General features: G+C 34.8%; 1 non-coding gene and 1 pseudogene across 1 annotated transcript; one reads left to right on the top strand and one right to left on the bottom strand.

The window, feature by feature from the left end:
- The first annotated feature begins 4,633 nt into the window (after positions 1–4,633).
- LOC112786315 (sugar transport protein 10-like) lies at positions 4,634–7,573 on the top strand (annotated as a pseudogene).
- Positions 7,574–14,835: 7,262 nt separating this feature from the next.
- On the bottom strand, positions 14,836–14,943 carry LOC112787449 (small nucleolar RNA R71). The gene has a single exon (XR_003194863.1). It is a non-coding gene; the product is annotated as a small nucleolar RNA R71 (small nucleolar RNA).
- Positions 14,944–22,052: the final 7,109 nt, after the last annotated feature.

Genomic DNA, 22,052 nt, shown 5'->3' with positions numbered 1-22,052 from the left:
ATCCTAAATAAGTATAGAAATTCTATTTTGGATAAAAATGTGCAAGCTCTTATTTGTGCTCTTAATTGGATATATGGATTTAAAGATGATGGTAATTTACTTTTTAAATTTATTTTGTTAACTTCTATTGGCAATAACTAATGAATGACTTGCATATTGTATTTATTTAGTTTTTTACTAACTAATTTTAAATTGTAGATGCTGAATTTGAGTGTGAAATGAGAGTGACAAAGAACATTATAAAGATAAAGTGGATTTAATTAATATGATGCCTGGTATTTTATTAGTATTGTCTAATTATTTTAAACAATGCATTTTTTAATTCAATTCTATTGAAATTTTTTTCTGTCACTAAGTCACTAACTTTTATTTGATAATTTATTTTTCTTTCCATTGCAGGTGTTGACTAATTTGGTAGATTGGATAAAAAATTTTAGAATTACATTGCTTGCTGCTTTTGTAATATATTTGCATGCCATGTAATCTGTTAAATACTTTTTTTCATATTTGTGTGGTTTTTTGGTAGAATTATGATGTTGCTATGTTGATTTATAATACTTTGTTAACTATATAAGGAGAATTAGAAATACTCTTTTAATTAGAAATATTAGAATTAGAAATATAGAATCACTAATTGGATGTGAATGTGGTTCTATTTTGAGTTAAAAGAACAAGTTTAGAGCATAACTGTTACTCAAATCAAATGTATTTAGTTGTTTAGTGGAACTTTAATTTTATTTGTACCAAACAAAATATTTTTGTCCAAAAATATACACTAGTTTTTCTCCTCAAAATTGGACTTTTTTAGTTTTTTTTTTTAAAAAATTTCAAAAAAAAGCCAACAAATAAATGGGCCAGCCTATTTAACCCGTCAGGCTGGCCATAAACGGTCTGTGCTATAAAATTTTGACCCGCGAACAAAGTGGGCTTAAATGGGCTAGCCCGTATAACCCATGGGCTAAATGGTCTGGGCTTAAACGAGTTGGCTAGCCCATTTGACAGTAGGTGCCATGTACACATTATTCTCAGTGAGATCTCCATTGAAAAATGCATTGTTAAAATCAAATTGCTTAAGAGACTAACCTTTAGATAAAGCCAAGGATAAGATGACTTTAATAGTTGTTGGTCTAATAACTGGGCTAAAGATTTGAGAATAATCGATGCCCTCAATTTAATAGTATCCCTTGGTCACAAGGTGAGCTTTATAATTTTTTTAATAGAGTTATCAGGTCCACGGTTAATGGCAAATAAACACCCATTTAGACCTAATAATTGTGTAGTTGGGTGCTGGCTAGACTAAATACCAAGTTTTATTCCTTTTTCATGGCTTGAAACCAATGAGAGGAGTTCTTAGCTTGAGACACAATACTGGAAACATTATTAACCAAGTCAATATTATTAGAATGTGCAATAAGAGCCTTAGGCTTAAAGACATCAGATTTAGAACGAGTTACCATATCACTAACCTTGGAAGCTGGATTTCAAAATAAAAATTGGTATCGGTGCAAAATCTATAATAACTTCTTCAAAAGGTGATTAATTAATAAATGATGAAGCATTGTTAGTTGGAGGAGTAGAACCTGTATTGGAGTTAGTAAACATAGTTGATGTAGTTGGAGCTTTACTTGGGATACAAAGTAACTGTGATGTACCAAAATTTAAAATAGGAATCTAAGGTAACATCTTATGCTTATAAAAAAAGGTTAGTGATGAATCAGAGACAACATTCTTATGAAAAAATAGGGAAAATAAAAATTTTTTTATAAAAAAAAAAATTACGCCCAATAACAACTTTACCATCTTATTTTAAACATTTACACCCTTTTGAAAAAAGAGCATAACCAAGAAAGTTGCATTTTTTAGACCTATAGTCTAATTTATATTTATTAAAAGGCATTAAGTTTAATTTGGATAACAAGCACACCCAAAAAACTTCAAAATAGAATCATCTGGAGACTTAGAATGACGAATCTCAAAGGGGTGATTTCATATTAAGGATCTTGGTGGACAATCTATTGATAAGAAAAGTAGCAGCAAGAAAGACATCCTCCCAGTATTCTATTGGCAAATGTGCAGCAGCAAGAAATGTAAATCCATTTCATAGATATGTCTATACTTCTTCTCTAATCTCTACAACATCTTGTTTATGGTAAGTATAAGGACATGACAATCTATGAATGATGCCATTGGTATTAAGAAAGGTTTTGAATTCATTTGATAAGAACTCTTTAGCATTATCTGTTTGAATAGATTTAAGAATTTGACCTGTCTGAGTTTCCATCATAGATTTATATTATTGTAAAATTGTAAACACTTGAGACTTGGTAGCTAATAAGTAAACACATGCGTATCTAGTGAAGGTATCCACAATACTCAAGTAATAAGATTATCAGAATGAGATATAGAAGGAACAGACCCCAAATATCCAAGAAAACTAATTGTAAGGGTGCAGTATAAGTGGTTTCAGAAAAAGAAAAAGGTAAGGTGTGCATTTTTTCTTTACAACATGTTTCACAAACAAAAGATGTTGAATCAACTTTATTAGAAAATGGAAGATTACACTGTTTAAGAACAGTTTTAATAATAATTGGAGATTAAGTGTTTATGCCATAACTCCAAATTTGTCCTACAAGTAGCTAAAAAGGCATGAAAATCTGAATTATTATTACATGATTTTGGAATACAAACTTGATCAAACACATATAACCCATGTTTAAGTTGTCCCTGAAGGAGCACTTGTTTAGTATCTTGTGATTTAACTACACAATGAAATTGATAAAATTTAAAGAAGACATTATTGTCCAAATAAAATCTTAAACACTAATTAAATTTTTAACTATTTGAGAAATATGAAACAGATTCTTTAAAATGAAAACATGATTGTTAGATGAATTCTTAATATATGAATAACTAGATTTAGAGATAAGCAAACCTGAATCATTGACTATGTATAATTGATCAAGTCTTGTGTATTCTAAGGCTGAAATCAAACTTGATGTATCATTAGTGAGGTGGTGAGAGATACCAAAATATGGATACCAAGACATATCTGAATTTTGAGAAGAAGATGTAAGAAATGATTATGGTTGATGAAATGAGGTTGGTAGAGGAGGTGGTTGATTGATAGTTGGAGAGGAGGTTCAGGAATTTGTCGTAGAAGCTCCCTGGTAACTATGATCATATCAAAAGAAGCATTGAAGGGCCGTGTGTCCAATAACTTGACAAATCTACCGATTATTGATTTTTTAAGAGACTCTGCCTTCATGAGAGAATCTGCTACTTCTAACATGCCTTCTACCTTCATAAGGACGATTGAAATTTTCTGGATTTGGAAAATTAGTTTGAGTAAGATTTGTTTGAACCGTTATTAAAGAATTCTGTTTGAATTTTTCAATGGTAGCTTCATGGGATAGTAAGAGTTTTTTAATCTCACCTGTGCTAAACAATTCAGGTTTAGCTTGGATAAGGGTGATGCAGCTAGAAAACTCTTCTGGCAAGCCTTCACAAATAGCCTCAATATAATCTCCATTGCTAAGCTAAAAATCAATTGCTATTAATGAATTTGTAATTTTTTATTTTTATTTTTGACAAATACTCAATTATGATAAGGTTCTTTTTCTTGGTCATCTTCAATTGATTCCTTGATTGCTTGGTCTTTATTTTAGGTGATTCTGCATAATAGTTGTGAAGTTTTTGCCAAATTTTTCCAAAGCTAAAAAATAATATAATGGATAATTCGATTCTTGAAAGAAGAATCTACATATGCTAAGAACCAAGAATACAGATTATAGTCTTGTTATATTTATTTTGAATATATTAAAGAAATCTTATCAACAGCCTTTGTTTCTTTAAATTTAAATTTAGCAGGTATTTTTTCTTTAACTATATGTGATCTTTTAGATTCTCTCCCTTGATTGTGAAGAGTGCTAGTTGTTATCAAAAAACAAAATTTGTTTCTTCTATGCTTATCTAAGATAGTTAGGAACAAAAAAATTTTTTTGATTTGCTGAATTCACAAGTAAAATCATAGATCAAATCAATGGTCTAAATACTTTGTGGAGATTATGAAAGATGAGAGAATTAAAAATGATTGGAAGATGGAGAGAGCATAAAATAGTTTTTAAGATGAGTAATATTGATATGAAAATGTTATTAAACTAGTATGTTTGTATACCCTAAAGAGTTTATATTTATAGTGATAGCATGTACTATATGAGTTTATTGGTGTCTATATTCTCTATATTTATGGAATCTAAATCTTATTCCAATTTAATTAGTTTACAAACCTAAATAAATATTAAAGGCAATCCTCTACTAGCTACTACTATTATCATTATTATTTGTGACTTAGCTTTATCTTTTATGATTCTAAGATTAGTAAATGCATATATAAAAAAGAAAAATAATTTTTTATATATCATTTTTTACTATACTTTTTTTTTATGTTTTTTTAATATAAAAATAAATATTTTATTATTTTATATTATCCGATTTCTTATCAACCACTCTTAATACTAAAAATAAAACACATCCTAGGCAGAAGTGGTGCATATAAGTTTCCTCCTTGGGAAAGGGACGTTAAGAATTAACATGCATGGAATGTATGTAAAGAAAGACACACAGAGTTCAAAATATGGCAGGAGGTGTTGTCGCAACAGGAGGTGGAACCCACCACGAAGGAAAGATCACATTATTCGTCATAGTCACATGCATTGTTGCCGCCATGGGAGGCTTACTCTTGGCTATGATCTTGGCATTACAGGAGGCGTGACTTCCATGGACCAATTTTTACTCAAATTCTTTCCCAATGTTTACATCCAAATGAAAGACCAATCCGGTGTTCATCATCAGAGTCAATACTGCAAATTCGACAATCCATTGCTCACATTGTTCACATCTTCTTTATATCTCGCGGCATTGGTTGCTTCTTTCTTTGCTTCCTCCATAACAAGAATCATGGGCCGCAAGATTTCTATGTTTATCGGCGGAATCTTCTTTCTTATCGGCTCCTTGTTAGACGCTTTCGCCGTCAACGTTGCCATGCTTATCATCGGTCGTTTGTTGCTTGGTTTTGGTGTCGGATTTTGTAATCAGGTAAAATCATAGTTACATGAATTCACTAATCAGGTAGCGTATTGCATGCAAATTCGCTTATATTGCATACTAATTCATTTGTAGAATATCATATGTATATTTTTCACATATGATATAGTGCATATCTATTTTCGTATGGAAACATATTACGTTCTATATAACTATGGATAAAATTATTATCATTTATCATCTAATTAATGCGTAAAGTTTTTTTTTTTTTGAACAAACAAACAGTCTGTTCCGTTGTACTTATCCGAAATGGCGCCTCCGAAGATTAGAGGCGCACTTAACATCGGATTTCAATTGATGATCACAATCGGAATCTTAATCGCGAATCTCATCAACTACAAGCTTGCCAAGATTAAGAATGGATGGAGATTTTCCTTGGGAATAGGGGCAGTTCCGGCAATTATTTTGTGTTTGGGAGCAATTTTCTTAGATGACACGCCAAACTCCATGATCGAAAGAGGTAAACAAGAAAAAGCTAGAAAAATGTTGCAACGAATTCGTGGCATTGATAATGTGGATGAGGAGTTTCAAGAACTTGTGAATGCAAGTGAGGAAGCGAAAAAAGTGGATAATGCATGGAAGAATATTATAGAAGCAAAATATAGGCCTCAACTTGTTTTTTGTTCGTTGATTCCATTCTTTCAACAATTCACTGGGATCAATGTGATTATGTTCTACGCGCCCGTTCTTTTCCAAACTTTAGGGTTTGGGAGTAATGCTTCTCTTATGTCTGCTGTCATCACCGGTGGAGTCAATGTTGTTGCCACCATTATTTCTATATTTTCTGTCGATAGATTTGGAAGAAGAATTTTGTTTCTTGAAGGTGGCATCCAAATGTTACTTTGCCAGGTAAAAGTTAGTTACAACATGCATGCTTCAATTTATCATCAATTTATCAATTATCATATATAAACTAGCATTTGTATTGGTGAAAGTTCAGAATATATGTCATCCAATCTATCCAAGAATAAATAGAATTAACTAAATTTAATTTGCACTTATGAAAATTGAGTAAATTATTATTTTTACTTATAAAAGTTCTTAATACTGAGAAATCTTTCATTAATAAATTTACTTGTAAAAAACTATCATTTTTATCACATAGATTATTTTTTATAGATACAAAATTAATTCTTTTATTTATGAATAAATTTGATACTATTATGATTTTTTATGAGTATAAATAAAAGTTTACTGATCATTCATTATTACTATATTCTTTCCATGGATAAATTTGGAAGAAGATTTTTGTTTCTTATTTGTCAGGTGAAAATTAAGAATGGATTCTGTTAATTGATTTTTCTACTTGATCTTATAAAGTGTGATGTATCATATACAAGACTTTCTCTTGTATGTTTTCATTTGTCACTTAAATCTTGTATCAACTTTGCTATTTGTATATCAAACATTAGTCGCTCAGTCATTTATATATGTGTGTGCATGTGTTGAAATACAAAATATATATTTATATATAAATACATAATTTAGTGGTTAATTTTTAGTTCATACATAATATTTTTTATATCTTGTATAGTATATGTAATTAAATTTTACAAAGTTAATTAAAATAAAAATTGAGATGATGTATTCAAAAAAGTTGATTATAACATACAAGTTAAGTTTTAAAATAGTCTTCTAATTAGTTGCACACACTAAAATAGTATAAAAATTTTAATTACACCAATTACTTTTTAAAATTGACAAAAATGTACTACATTAATGTTTAACGATGTAATGAGTCACTTATGAAAAAGAAAAGACTAATGTAATGCACTTTTATCGATGTTAACAACTTAATTGATATAATTGAGATTTGATGAACTATTTTAGGGCAATCTGAGAAATCATTTGGGGATTGAATAACTCAATACATTACTACATAATTAATTTAGAAAATAAGTGAGAATGATTGTTTAATTTGCAGATTGCGGTTGGAGCTATGATCGCTAAGGAGTTTGGGGTGAGTGGTGTAGGTTCATTTAGCAATGGAGAAGTGAACCTTCTTTTGTTCTTTATATGTGCATACGTGGCATCATTTGCATGGTCATGGGGTCCACTTGGATGGTTGGTTCCCAGTGAAATATGCTCTCTTGAAATAAGATCCGCAGGACAAGCCATCAATGTTTCGGTTAACATGCTCTTCACTTTTATCATAGGCCAAGTTTTTCTCATGATGCTTTGTCACTTGAAATTCGGTCTTTTCTTCTTTTTTGGTGGTTTTGTAGTTATCATGACTATTTTTATTGCCTTCTTCCTTCCTGAGACAAAGAATGTCCCAATTGAAGAAATGAATAGTGTGTGGAGATCACATTGGTTTTGGGCCAGATTCATTCCTCAAGACATGGTTAATAGCCATGCTCATCTTGAGGATCTTTAGTTTAATTTCTTTCATTTAATTAGATTGGTTTTTGTATTATCTTTTGTTGCTACAAATAACTATATATCATTTAGTACAATTCACAATATTTAGCACATGTTTTTGCTACTTCTCTTCTAATCTTAATTATAGTATATAATAGTTTAATAAGACCAAAATTATTTATTGAAAATTAAAATAGTAATTAATTTTAAATGATATATTAAACTTCAAATATTTATTTTATATCATGTTAATTTATTGAGTAATAAAACAAATGGATCTTTGGAAAATTTTGCAATAAACATATAAGTTTATTTGTAAGGATGAAAAAATTACCAAATAAATAAAAAAATATATCAGAAATTTAATTTTGCGATAAAGTTATATGTTCATTAAAAAAAAAAAGAAGAAAATATCAAATAAATTTAAAAAAAATTAACATTGAACCTTTATCCTTCCCCCACTGTTTAGATGGACGAGAGCTACTCTTATTTATCTAAAAAAAATATTGGAGTTTTATAATTGTTTCAAAGAATGAAATGAACTTAAGGACGACCAAAAGAAAGATCAAATAATGTGTTTGTTATTGCTATTTTTTTTAGAAAGCTTCGCATTATAATTTTTCAAGAATTTATTTTATTTATTTTATTATTTTAGAAACTTATAATAAGTCCATTATAAAAAATTTTTAGAGACCTATTTGTTATATATTGTTCTCATTTATTATTTTGATTAGTGTCTATAAAAATAGTTTTAGAATTTTATTTCTAAATTTTTTAATTTTATTAATTTATTGTTTAAGTATTAATAAAAAACAATTAATTTTGTTGGTCATATATATAATATTGCTCCTATCAAAATATTTAGTAGTTCCAAATTTAATGTAAGTTATCTCAAAAAAGTTTTACAAGAAAGTGCTTGTATGGTGTTTTTTTAAAAGAATTTTATTAATGATAATGGTTAATAATTTTGAATTACCTATGAACTTAGTATTGCGTGTGTTTTTTAATGGAGATATAAAGTTTGATCAATCATGATGTAAAGGAAATGTGATGTGATGAGGAAAATGGTACAAACTATTTCATTATTATTAATTTTTAATCTTATGTAGCAGATTTCGGTGATTTCAAAGTTTCACAAATTTTTTAAAACGTAGTTTAGTTTGCAGCGGTTTTAAACTGTCATAAATTTATTTTTTATATGAAAAATTGCCACAATTAATTTTGTCATTTTGCAATGGTTACTCCAACGATGAAAATCGCTGCTAATCGTATGGCCAGAAAACAGGGACAGTGGTTGCTACGTGTCGTCCAACCATATTGTAACGGTTAAAATCGTTACTAAACTTTAAAAAATGGCCACAAATCTCCCGTGCATGTTTATTTAGTGATATATACTAGTGCGATCCGATATCACTTCCAACATTAAGAAATGGCATCAATTTTTTTTTATTTAAAAGAAACATATAAACCAACCAAGAATAGACTTTCTTTAGCTCCATAAATATATACCTCATGCAATGGATATGTCACCAATATGAATTGTACTCCATTATCTTGGAATCAAAATGAGTCTAATAATTTTGATGTCATATGCATGCCTTATATAAGTAAACAATAATTATTTTTGTTAACCTAATATTTTACTAGATGTTATATGTATATATTAATAATATATTAAAATTATATTTATAATAATTCATTAGACCATAATCTCTATTTTTTTTTCTTTTGTTTTGGCTTATCTTTTTTTAATCTTTAAAGGGGGTGTATATATATATCTATATATATATATATATATATATATATATATACAAAATAAGCATCAATTTAAGTATACAAATAGTAATACTCTTTACAAAAGGATAATATCCGGATGATAAGAGTGATAACAACTAGATCACTCAATTCACTTTTTTTACATGGTATCTAGAGCTCAGTAATGATCCATAACAGAGATTATACCACTACCCACAAATACTTCTTCACAAAAAAAAAAAAAAAAAAAATCTATACCAGTTCTTGATAATGAACTCAACAAGAATAACTTTTGTAGTTGGCAAAAATTAACATTACACACAATTGGAGCAAATGGTTTGGAAGATCATCTCATTCAAACAAAAAGTCCTCCACAATTCAGTACTGAGCTAGAAAGAACTGCTGGCACAGAATTAGAAAAGTACAAGGAATGAAAGTCTCGAACAATACCTTATAGTTTGGTTACTTACATCCATGGATGAGCCTCTCAAGAATCAGATGCTTAATTGTAATTTTGCCTATCAAGTGTGGGAGAAGATTCAAGAATTCTTTTCGAAATCTTCAAAGGCTTAAATCAAACATATCAAATCTTAGCTCAAGATGATCAAGAAAGAAGGTCTTTCAGTAGCAGATTATCTTAGTAAAATTCAAACACTACAAGAAAAAAGGTCAGTCGCCACACTTTTTTCTTGCCACGCTTAAAAGCATGGCCAAAAGGGGTCAACGGCCACGTTTTTATGAGGGTGGTGATTGATTAGAGATTTGGCCACACTTTTTCTTGCCACACTTCAAAAGCGTGGCCGAAAGGGTCAACAGTCACGCTTTTATGAGGTGATGATTTATTAGTGATTAGGCTACGCTTTTGAACAACAGACATGCTTTTAAAGCATGGCAAAATATTGTTGTTATCATCACGTTTTTGAAGCGTGCCCGTTTCACTTAACTCTTTTGGCACCCCAAAAAGCGTGGGCACAACGTTCCCAAAAAAAAGGTTTTCCACCCCTCTTTCTTCGAAATACTGAGAGAGTTACACAATAATGCCTAACACTCTTTCCTTTCTTCGAAACACACAAAGCTAATAAAAAATCTTCGAAGAACCCTCCTCAATCACACAGAGCTCATCGCTGGCACTCGCACTCTCTCATTTGTCGCAATGCCTCCGTCGGCGCTTCCTCTTCCGGTGCTCCCACCGTCACTACTCCTTTTGTTTCCTCTATACGCTGTAAACCCCTAACCCTCCTTCAGCAGTGACTCTCTATGGCAGGGCCACCTTTGGTGCTCACTGTCTCTTGTAAAGTCTCCGTCGACACTCGCTCTGTCGGCGCTCCATCTGTCTATGCTCCAACACTGTGAACCGGCGGTGATTTTCTCTGACAATGCCTCCTTCCTCGACACTCACTCTCTCTTGTAAGCCCTCCCCTGTAGCTTACTGATGAGCGGATAATTTATACGCTTTTTGGCATTGTTTTTAGTATGTTTTTAGTAGGATCTAGTTACTTTTAGGGATGTTTTCATTAGTTTTTATGTTAAATTCACATTTCTGGACTTTACTATGAGTTTGTGTGTTTTTCTGTGATTTCAGGTATTCTCTGGCTGAAATTGAGGGACTTGAGCAGAAATCAGATTCAGAGGTTGAAGAAGGACTGCTGATGCTGTTGGATTTTGACCTCCCTGCACTCAAAGTGGATTTTCTGGAGCTACAGAACTCGAAATGGCGTGCTTCCAATTGCGTTGGAAAGTAGACATTCAGGACTTTCCAGCAATATATAATAGTCCATACTTTGGCCAAATTTAGATGACGCAAACTGGCGTTCAACGCCAGCTCTCTGCCCAAATCTGGCGTCCAGCGCCAGAAAAGGATCCAAAACCAGAGTTGAACGCCCAAACTGGCACAAATACTGGCGTTCAACTCCAAGAAGGACCTCTACACGTGCAACACTCAAGCTCAGCCCAAGCACACACCAAGTGGGCCCCGGAAGTAGATTTATGCATCAATTACTTACTCATGTAAACCCTAGTAGCTAGTTTATTATAAATAGGACCTTTTACTATTGTATTAGACATCCTGGATTGTATTATTGATCCTGTGATCACGTTTTGGGGGCTGGCCATTCGGCCATGCCTGGACCTTTCACTTATGTATTTTCAACGGTAGAGTTTCTACACTCCATAGATTAAGGTGTGGAGCTCTGCTGTTCCTCAAAGATTAATGCAAAGTACTACTGTTTTCTATTCAATTCATCTTGTTTCACTTCCAAGATATTCATTCGTACTTCAACCTGAATGTGATGAACGTGACAATCATCATCATTCCCTATGAACGCGTGCCTGACAACCACTTCCGTTCTACCTTCGACTGAATGGGTATCTCTTAGATCTCCTAACCAGAATCTTCGTGGTGTAAGCTAGAATGATGGCGGCATTCAAGAGAATCCGAAAAGTCTAAACCTTGTCTGTGGTTTTCCGAGTAGGATTCAATGAATGAATGACTGTGACGAGCTCCAAACTCGCGATTGCAGGGCGTTAGTGACAGACGCAAAAGGATAGTAAATCCTATTCCAGCATGATCGAGAACCGACAGATGAATAGCCGTGCCGTGACAGGGTGCGTTGACCATTTTCACTGAGAGGATAAGATGAAGCCATTGACAACGGTGATGCCTCCAGACGATTAGCCGTGCCGTGACAGGGCATTGGATCATTTTCCCGAGAGATGACCGAAAGTAGCCATTGACAGTGGTGATGTATCACATAAAGCCAGCCATGGAAAGGAGTAAGACTGATTGGATGAAGATAGCAGGAAAGCAGAGGTTCAGAGGAACGAAAGCATCTCCATTCGCTTATCTGAAATTCTCACCAATGAATTATATAAGTATTTCTATCCCTATTCTATTAATTATTATTCGAAAACACCATTATCAATTTATATCTGCCTAACTGAGATTTGCAAGGTGACCATAGCTTGCTTCATACCGACAATCTCCGTGGGATTCGACCCTTACTCACGTAAGGTATTACTTGGACGACCCAGTGCACTTGCTGGTTAGTTACACGGAGTTGTGAACCATGGTCTTGGCATCATGTTTTTGGCGCCATTTCCAGGGAAAGAAAGAGCAATAAATTTTACATAATTAAAGTGTAATCACGATTCCGCGTACCAAGTTTTTGGCGCCGTTGCCGGGGATTGTTCGAGTTTGGACAACTGACGGTTCATCCTGTTGCTCAGATTAGGTAATTTTCTTTTTGTTTTCTTTTCAAAAAAATTTTCAAAAATATTTCAAAATTTTCTCCTTTGTTTTCGAAAAAAAATATATAAAAATGTTTTCAAAAAAAAAATTTAGATTCAAAATTTTTAAGAATGAATTCTAGTGTTTCATGAAGCATGTGAAGCCTGGCTGGCTGTAAAGTCATGTCTAAATTCTTTTGGACTGAGGCTTCCAACCATCAGCTGTTATACGACTGTAGGGTATGTCAGGCATGTCATGTCTGAATTACATGCTGAAGCTTGGCTGGCCATTGGCCATGTCTAGTGTTTTGGACCGGAGCTTTCATGGAAAGCTTGGCTGGCTAGTGAGCCATGTCTAATTCCTGGACTGAAGCTTTAGACTAAGAATGCAAGATTTCTGGAATTCATATTAAAAGTTTTGGAATCCTTATTTTTCTTTTTCAATTAATTTTTCGAAAAATCCAAAAAAATTAGAAAATCATAAAAATCAAAAATATTTTTTGTGTTTCTTGTTTGAGTCTTGAGTCATATCATAAGTTTGGTGTCACTTGCATATGCATCTTGCTTTTTTCGAAAATTCATGCATTCATAGTGTTCTTCATGATCTTCAAGTTGTTCTTGGTAAGTCTTCTTGTTTGATCTTGATGATTTTTTGTTTTGTGTTGTATGGTGTTTTTCATATGCATTCTTGAATTCTTAGTGCGTAAGCATTAAAGAATTCTAAGTTTAGTGTCTTGCATGTTTTCTTTGCATAAATTTTTTTTTTCAAAATTGTGTCTATGATGTTCATCTTGACATTCAAAGTGTTCTTGGTGTTCATCTTGACATTCATAGCATTCTTGCATGCATTCATTGTTTTGATCTAAAAATTTCATGCATTGCATAATTTTCATGTTTTTCATAAAAATTTCAAAAATCAAAAAAATCTTTCCCTTTTTTTTCTCTCATCAAATTCGAAAATTGAGTTGACTTTTTCAAAAAATTTTAAAAATTAAAGTTGTTTCTTATGAGTCAAATCAAATTTTCAATTTGAAAATCTTATCTCTTTCAAAATCTTTTTCAAAAATCAAATCTTTTTCAAAATTCTTAGTTATTTTCGAAAATTCTAAAAATATTTTTCAAAAATCTTTTTCTTATTTTTATATCAAACTTTCGAAAATAACAATAACAATTAATGTTTTGATTCAAAAATTTCAAGTTTGTTACTTACTTGTTAAGAAAGATTCAAACTTTGAGTTCTAGAATCATATCTTGTGATTTCTTGTGGATCAAGTCATTAATTGTGATTAAAAAAAAATCAAATCTTTTTCAAAAACTAATTTCAATTATATCTTTTCTAAAATATCTTCTTATCTTACCTTTTTCAAAAAGTTGGTTTCAAAATATCTTTTCTAACCTCCTAACTTCTTATCTTTTCAAAATTTGTTTCAACTAACTAACTAACTTTTTGTTTGTTTCTTAACTTTTTCAAAACTACCTAACTAACTCTCTCTCTCTCTAATTTTCGAAAATATCTTCCCTCTTTTTCAAAATTTCTTTTTAATTAACTAATTATTTTTATTTTTGATTTCAAAATTTTTCGAAAATTACTAACCTTTTTCAAAAACTATTTTCGAAAATCACTAACCCTTTTTCAAAAATTATTTTCGAAAATTCTCCCTCTCCCATCTTATTCTATTTATTTATTCATCTACTAACATCTCATCTCACATCTCAACCCTCCTCACAGTTGTGTTTCTTCCATTACATTACATTCTTTGTCTCCCCCTCTTCTTCTACTCACACAGGGATCCCTATACTGTGGTATAAAGGATCTCTACTATTATTATTATTTTTCTGTGCCCTCTTCTTTGTCATATGAGCAGGAGCAAGGATAAGAACATTCTTGTGGAAGCAGATCCAGAATCTGAAAGGACTCTAAAAAGGAAACTAAGAGAAGCTAAAATACAACAATCCAGAGATAACCTTTCAGAAATTTTCGAACAGGAAGAGGAGATGGCAGCCGAAAATAATAATAATGTAAGGAAGATGCTTGGTGACTTTACTGCACCTAATTCTAATTTACATGGAAGAAGCATCTCCATTCCTGCCATTGGAACAAACAACTTTGAGCTGAAACCTCAATTAGTTTCTCTGATGCAGCAGAACTGCAAGTTTCATGGACTTCCATCTGAAGATCCTTTTCAGTTCTTAACTGAATTCTTGCAGATATGTGATACTGTTAAGACTAATGGAGTAGACCCTGAAGTCTACAGGCTCATGCTTTTCCCTTTTGCTGTAAGAGACAGAGCTAGATTATGGTTGGATTCTCAACCCAAAGACAGCCTGAACTCTTGGGATAAGCTGGTCACGGCTTTCTTAGCCAAGTACTTTCCTCCTCAAAAGCTGAGCAAGCTTAGAGCTGATGTTCAAACCTTCAGACAGAAAGAAGGTGAATCCCTCTATGAAGCTTGGGAAAGATACAAACAGTTGACCAAAAAGTGTCCTTCTGACATGCTTTCAGAATGGACCATCCTGGATATATTCTATGATGGTTTATCTGAGCCATCAAAGATGTCACTGGACACTTCTGCAGGTGGATCCATTCACCTAAAGAAAACGCCTGCAGAAGCTCAAGAACTCATTGACATGGTTGCTAATAACCAGTTCATGTACACTTCTGAAAGGAATCCTGTGAGTAATGGGACGCCTATGAAGAAGGGAGTTCTTGAAGTTGATACTCTGAATGCCATATTGGCTCAAAATAAAATATTGACTCAGCAAGTCAATATGATCTCTCAGAGTCTGCATGGAATGCAAGCTGCATCCAACAGTACTCAAGAGGCTTCTTATGCAGAAGAAGCTTATGATCCTGAGAACCCTGCAATAGCAGAGGTAAATTACTTAGGTGAACCTTATGGAAACACCTATAACTCATCATGGAGAAATCATCTAAATTTCTCATGGAAGGATCAAAAGCCTCAACAAGGCTTTAATAATGGTGGAAGAAACAGGTTTAGCAATAGCAAGCCTTTTCCATCATCTACTCAGCAACAGACAGAGAACTCTGAACAAAATACTTCTAATTTAGCAAATTTAGTCTCTGATCTATCTAAGGCCACTGTAAGTTTCATGAATGAAACAAGGTCTTCCATTAGAAATCTGGAAGCACAAGTGGGCCAGCTGAGTAAAAGGATCACTGAAATCCCTCCTAGTACTCTCCCAAGCAATACAGAAGAGAATCCAAAAGGAGAGTGCAAGGCCATTGACATAAGCACCATGGCCGAACCCAAAGAAGGAGAGGAGGACGTGAATCCCAAGGAGGAAGACCTCCTGGGACGTCCAGTGATCAATAAGGAGCTTCCCTCTGAGGAACCAAAGGACTCTGAGGCTCATCTAGAGACCATAGAGATTCTATTGAACCTCCTTATGCCCTTCATGAGCTCTGATGAGTATTCCTCTTCTGAAGAGAATGAGGATGTTACTGAAGAGCAAACTGCCAAGTTTCTTGGTGCAATCATGAAGCTGAATGCCAAATTGTTTGGCATTGATACTTGGGAAGTTGAACCTCCCTTGTTCATCAATGAACTAAGTGATCTGGATCAACTGACATTGCCACAGCAGAGACAGGATCCTGGAAAGTTCATAATATCCTGTACCATAGGCACCATGATCTTTAAGGCTCTGTGTGACCTTGGTTTAGGAATAAACCTCATGCCCCTCTCTGTAATAGAGAAACTGGGAATCTATGGGGTGCAAGCTGCTAAAATCTCATTAGAGATGGCAGACAGTTCAAGAAAACAGGCTTATAGACAAGTAGAGGACGTGTTAGTAAAGGTTGAAGGCCTTTACATCCCTGCTGATTTCATAGTCCTGGATACTGGAAAGGAAAAGGATGAATCCATCATCCTAGGAAGACCTTTCCTGGCCACAGCAAGAGCTGTGATTGATGTTGACAGAGGAGAATTAGTCCTCCAAATGAATGAGGACTCCCTTGTGTTTAAAACTCAAGGATCTCTCTCTGCAACCATGGAGAGGAAGCATGAAAAGCTTCTCTCAAAACAGAGTCAACCCAAGCCCCCACAGTCAAACTCTAAGTTTGGTGTTGGGAGGCCACAACCAAACTCTAAGTTTGGTGTTGAACTCCCATATCCAAACTCTAAGTTTGGTGTTGGAGAGTTTCAACAATGCTCTGAACATCTGTAAGGCTCCATGAGAGCCCACTGTCAAGCTATTGACATTAAAGAAGCGCTTGTTGGGAGGCAACCCAATGTTTATTTATCTAATTTTTATTTTCATTGTTTTTCATGTCTTTATAGGTTCATGATCATGTGGAGTCACAAAATAAATATAAAAATTGAAAACAGAATCAAAAACAGCAGAAGAAAAATCACACCCTGGAGGAGCATCTCTCTGGCGTTCAGCGCCAGAACAGAGCATGGTTCTGGCGCTGAACGCCCAAAATGGGCAGCTTCTGGGTGCTGAACACCAGAACAGGCATGGTTCTGGCGTTCAACGCCAGAAATGGCACACAAATGGGCGTTGAACGCCCAAAATGGCCACCAACCTGGCGCTGAACGCCCAGAGTTGTGTGCAAAGGCATTTTTACATGCCTAATGGGTGCAGGGATGTAAATCCTTGAACACCTCAGGATCTGTGGACCCCACAGGATCCACTCAGGATCTGTGGACCCCACAAGATCCACTCAGGATCTGTGGACCCCACAGGATCCCCACCTACCTCCACTCACTTCTTCTCACCACTTTCTTTCACACAACCCCATAAATACTCTTCCCCAAAAACCCTTCACCAATCACCTCAAACTCTCTTCCCCATCACCTCTTCACCACTCACATCCATCCACTCTTCCCTATAAACATACCTCATAAACTCCACCTACCTTCAAAATTCAAAACCAATTTCCCACCCAAACCCACCCATATGGCCGAAACCTTTCCCCCCTCCCTTCCCTATATAAAGCCCTCCATTCTTCCTCAAATTCACACAACACACCCCTCTATACCCTTCTTGGCCGAAACACTCCCCACTCTCCCTCTCCTCCATTTCTTCTTCTTCTTCATCTATTCTTTCTTTTATTGCTCGAGGGCGAGCAAAATTCTAAGTTTGGTGTGGTAAAAGCATAAGCTTTTTGTTTTTCCATTACCATTGATGGCACCTAAGACCGGAGAATCCTCTAGAAAGGGGAAAGGGAAGATAAAAGCTTCCACCTCCGAGTCATGGGAGATGGAAAGGTTCATCTCCAAAGCCCATCAAGACCACTTCTATGATGTTGTGGCCAAGAAGAAGGTGATCCCTGAGGTCCCTTTCAAACTCAAAAGAAATGAGTATCCGGAGATCCGACGTGAAATTCAAAGAAGAGGTTGGGAAGTTCTAACAAATCCCATCCAACAAGTCGGCATCCTAATGGTTCAAGAGTTCTATGCCAATGCATGGATCACCAAGAACCATGATCAAAGTAAGAACCCGGATCCAAAGAACTATGTTACAATGGTTCGGGGGAAATACTTAGATTTTAGTCCGGAGAATGTGAGGTTGGCGTTTAACTTGCCCATGATGCAAGGAGATGAACGCCCCTACACTAGAAGGGTCAACTTTAATCAAAGGTTGGACCAAGTCCTTATGGACATATGCGTGGAAGGAGCTCAATGGAAGATTGACTCCAAAGGCAAGCCGGTTCAACTAAGAAGATTGGACCTCAAGCCTGTAGCTAGAGGATGGTTGGAGTTCATTCAATGCTCAATCATTCCCACTAGCAACCGGTCTAAAGTTACTATAGACCGGGCCATCATGATCCATAGCATCATGATTGGAGAAGAGGTAGAAGTTCATGAGATTATACCTCAAGAACTCTACAAGGTGGCTGACAAGTCCTCCACTATGGCAAGGTTAGCCTTTCCTCACCTCATTTGCCACCTATGCAATTTGGCTGGGATTGACATAGAGGAAGATATCCTCATTAAAGAAGACAAGCCCATCACTAAGAAGAAGATGGAGCAAGCAAGAGAGCCCATTCATGGAGCTCAAGAGGCGTATGAAGCTCATCACCATGAGATCCCAGAGATGCCTCAAATGCACTTTCCTCCAGAAAACTATTGGGAGAAAATCAACACCTCCCTAGGAGAATTGAGTTCCAATATGGGACAACTAAGGGTGGAACATCAAGAGCACTCCATCATGCTTCATGAAATAAGAGAAGATCAAAAAGCAATGAGGGAGGAGCAACAAAGACAAGGAAGAGACATAGAAGAGCTCAAGGACATCATTGGTTCCTCAAGAAGGAAACGCCACCATCACTAAGGTGGATTCATTCCTTGTTCTTATTTCTTCTGTTTTTCGTTTTCTATGTTATGTGCTTATCTATGTTTGTGTCTTCATTACATGATCATTAGTAGTTAGTAACTTTGTCTTAAAGTTATGAATGTCCTATGAATTCATCACCTCTCTTAAATGAAAAATGTTTTAATTCAAAAGAACAAGAAGTACATGAGTTTCGAATTTATCCTTGAACTTAGCTTAATTATATTGATGTGGTGACAATGCTTCTTGTTTTTTGAATGTATGCTTGAACAGTGCATATGTCTTTTGAAGTTGTTGTTTAAGAATGTTAAATACGTTAGCTCTTGAAAGAATGATGACTAGGAGACATGTTATTTGATAATCTGAAAAATCATAAAAATGATTCTTGAAGCAAGAAAAAGCAGCAAAGAACAAAGCTTGCAGAAAAAAAAATATAGGCAAAAAAAAATAGAAAAGAAAAAGCAAGCAGAAAAAGCCAAAAGCTCTTAAAACTAAGAGGCAAGAGCAAAAAGCCAATAACCCTTAAAACCAAAAGGCAAGGGCAAATAAAAAGGATCCCAAGGATTTGAGCATCAGTGGATAGGAGGGCCTAAAGGAATAAAATCCTGGCCTAAGCGGCTAAACCAAGCTGTCCCTAACCATGTGCTTGTGGCGTGTAGGTATCAAGTGAAAACTTGAGACTGAGCGGTTAAAGTCAAGGTCCAAAGCAAAAAAAGAGTGTGCTTAAGAACCCTGGACACCTCTAATTGGGGACTTTAGCAAAGCTGAGTCACAATCTGAAAAGGTTCACCCAATTATGTGTCTGTGGCATTTATGTATCCGGTGGTAATACTGGAAAACAAAGTGCTTAGGGCCACGGCCAAGACTCATAAAGAAGTTGTGTTCAAGAATCATCATACTGAACTAGGAGAATCAATAACACTATCTGAACTCTGAGTTCCTATAGAAGCCAATCATTCTGAACTTCAATGGATAAAGTGAGATGCCAAAACTATTCAAGAGGCAAAAAGCTACAAGTCCCGCTCATCTGATTGGAGCTATGTTTCATTGATAGTTTGGAATTTATAGTATATTCTCTTCTTTTTATCCTATTTGATTTTTAGTTGCTTGGGGACAAGCAACAATTTAAGTTTGGTGTTGTGATGAGCGGATAATTTATACGTTTTTTGGCATTGTTTTTAGTATGTTTTTAGTAGGATCTAGTTACTTTTAGGGATGTTTTCATTAGTTTTTATGTTAAATTCACATTTCTGGACTTTACTATGAGTTTGTGTGTTTTTCTGTGATTTCAGGTATTTTCTGGCTGAAATTGAGGGACTTGAGCAGAAATCAGATTCAGAGGTTGAAGAAGGACTGCTGATGCTGTTGGATTCTGACCTCCCTGCACTCAAAGTGGATTTTCTGGAGCTACCGAACTCGAAATTGCGTGCTTCCAATTGCGTTGGAAAGTAGACATCCAGGGCTTTCCAGCAATATATAATAGTCCATACTTTGGCTAAGTTTAGATGATACAAACTGGCATTCAACGCCAGCTCTCTGCCCAAATCTGGCGTCCAGCGCCAGAAAAGGATCCAAAACCAGAGTTGAACGCCCAAACTGGCACAAATACTGGCGTTCAACTCCAAGAAGAACCTCTACATGTGCAACACTCAAGCTCAGCCCAAGCACACACCAAGTGGGCCCCGGAAGTGGATTTATGCATCAATTACTTACTCATGTAAACCCTAGTAGCTAGTTTATTATAAATAGGACCTTTTACTATTGTATTAGACATCCTGGATTGTATTATTGATCCTGTGATCACGTTTTAGGGGCTGGCCATTCGGCCATGCCTGGACCTTTCACTTATGTATTTTCAATGGTAGAGTTTCTACACTCCATAGATTAAGGTGTGGAGCTCTGCTGTTCCTCAAAGATTAATGCAAAGTACTACTATTTTCTATTCAATTCATCTTGTTTCACTTCCAAGATATTCATTCGTACTTCAACCTGAATGTGATGAACGTGACAATCATCATCATTCCCTATGAATGCGTGCCTGACAACCACTTCCGTTCTACCTTCGACTGAATGAGTATCTCTTAGATCTCCTAACCAGAATCTTCGTGGTGTAAGCTAGAATGATGGCGGCATTCAAGAGAATCCGGAAAGTCTAAACCTTGTCTGTGGTATTCCGAGTAGGATTCAATGAATGAATGACTGTGACGAGCTCCAAACTCGCGATTGTAGGGCGTTAGTGACAGACGCAAAAGGATAGTAAATCCTATTCCAGCATGATCGAGAACCAACAGATGAATAGCCGTGCCGTGACAGGGTGCGTTGACCATTTTCACTGAGAGGATAAGATGAAGCCATTGACAACGGTGATGCCTCCAGACGATTAGCCGTGCCGTGACAGGGCATTGGATCATTTTCCCGAGAGATGACCGAAAGTAGCCATTGACAGTGGTGATGTATCACATAAAGCCAGCCATGGAAAGGAGTAAGACTGATTGGATGAAGATAGCAGGAAAGCAGAGGTTCAGAGGAACGAAAGCATCTCCATTCGCTTATCTGAAATTCTCACCAATGAATTACATACGTATTTCTATCCCTATTCTATTAATTATTATTCGAAAACACCATTATCAATTTATATCTGCCTAACTGAGATTTGCAAGGTGACCATAGCTTGCTTCATACCGACAATCTCTGTGGGATTCGACCCTTACTCACGTAAGGTATTACTTGGACGACCCAGTGCACTTGCTGGTTAGTTACACGGAGTTGTGAACCATGGTCTTGGCATCATGTTTTTGGCGCCATTTCCAGGGAAAGAAAGAGCAATAAATTTTACATAATTAAAGTGTAATCACGATTCCGCGTACCACTTACTCTCTCATCAAATATCGAGAACTGCTACCCCTGTGGAGCATTTTCGGCATGCATTAGAAAAGGTTTGTTGTTCTAGCTAATTTTTTTTTTAATTCATTTTGTGAGTTGTCACAAAATTAAATAATTTGTTATTGATTGTTGTTGTAATTCAAAATACTGTTATGGATATTTGTCACTCTGTTATGGATATTTGTCATTATGCTGAATTTGTTTGTTGTTGTTATTATTTTACTTGCCATAGTTAATTTCAATTTATTTATTCATTAAAGACTTTATTTTTAGAAATTATTTTATTAAAAGTAATAAATCAAATTTTGACAATTAAATTAAAAATTTTACTTAATTTTATAATTATTGAATAATTTTTTATATTTAAATTATACAGCTTAACAGTTGTAAAAGAATAAGAATTTTATACAATTTAGTTAAATAATTGA

The sequence above is a fragment of the Arachis hypogaea genome, chromosome 20 (assembly GCF_003086295.3).
Source record: "Arachis hypogaea cultivar Tifrunner chromosome 20, arahy.Tifrunner.gnm2.J5K5, whole genome shotgun sequence".
Lineage (NCBI taxonomy): Eukaryota > Viridiplantae > Streptophyta > Magnoliopsida > Fabales > Fabaceae > Arachis > Arachis hypogaea.
Note: the sequence above shows the minus strand (reverse complement) of the source record. Positions and strands in the feature narration are given on the sequence as shown.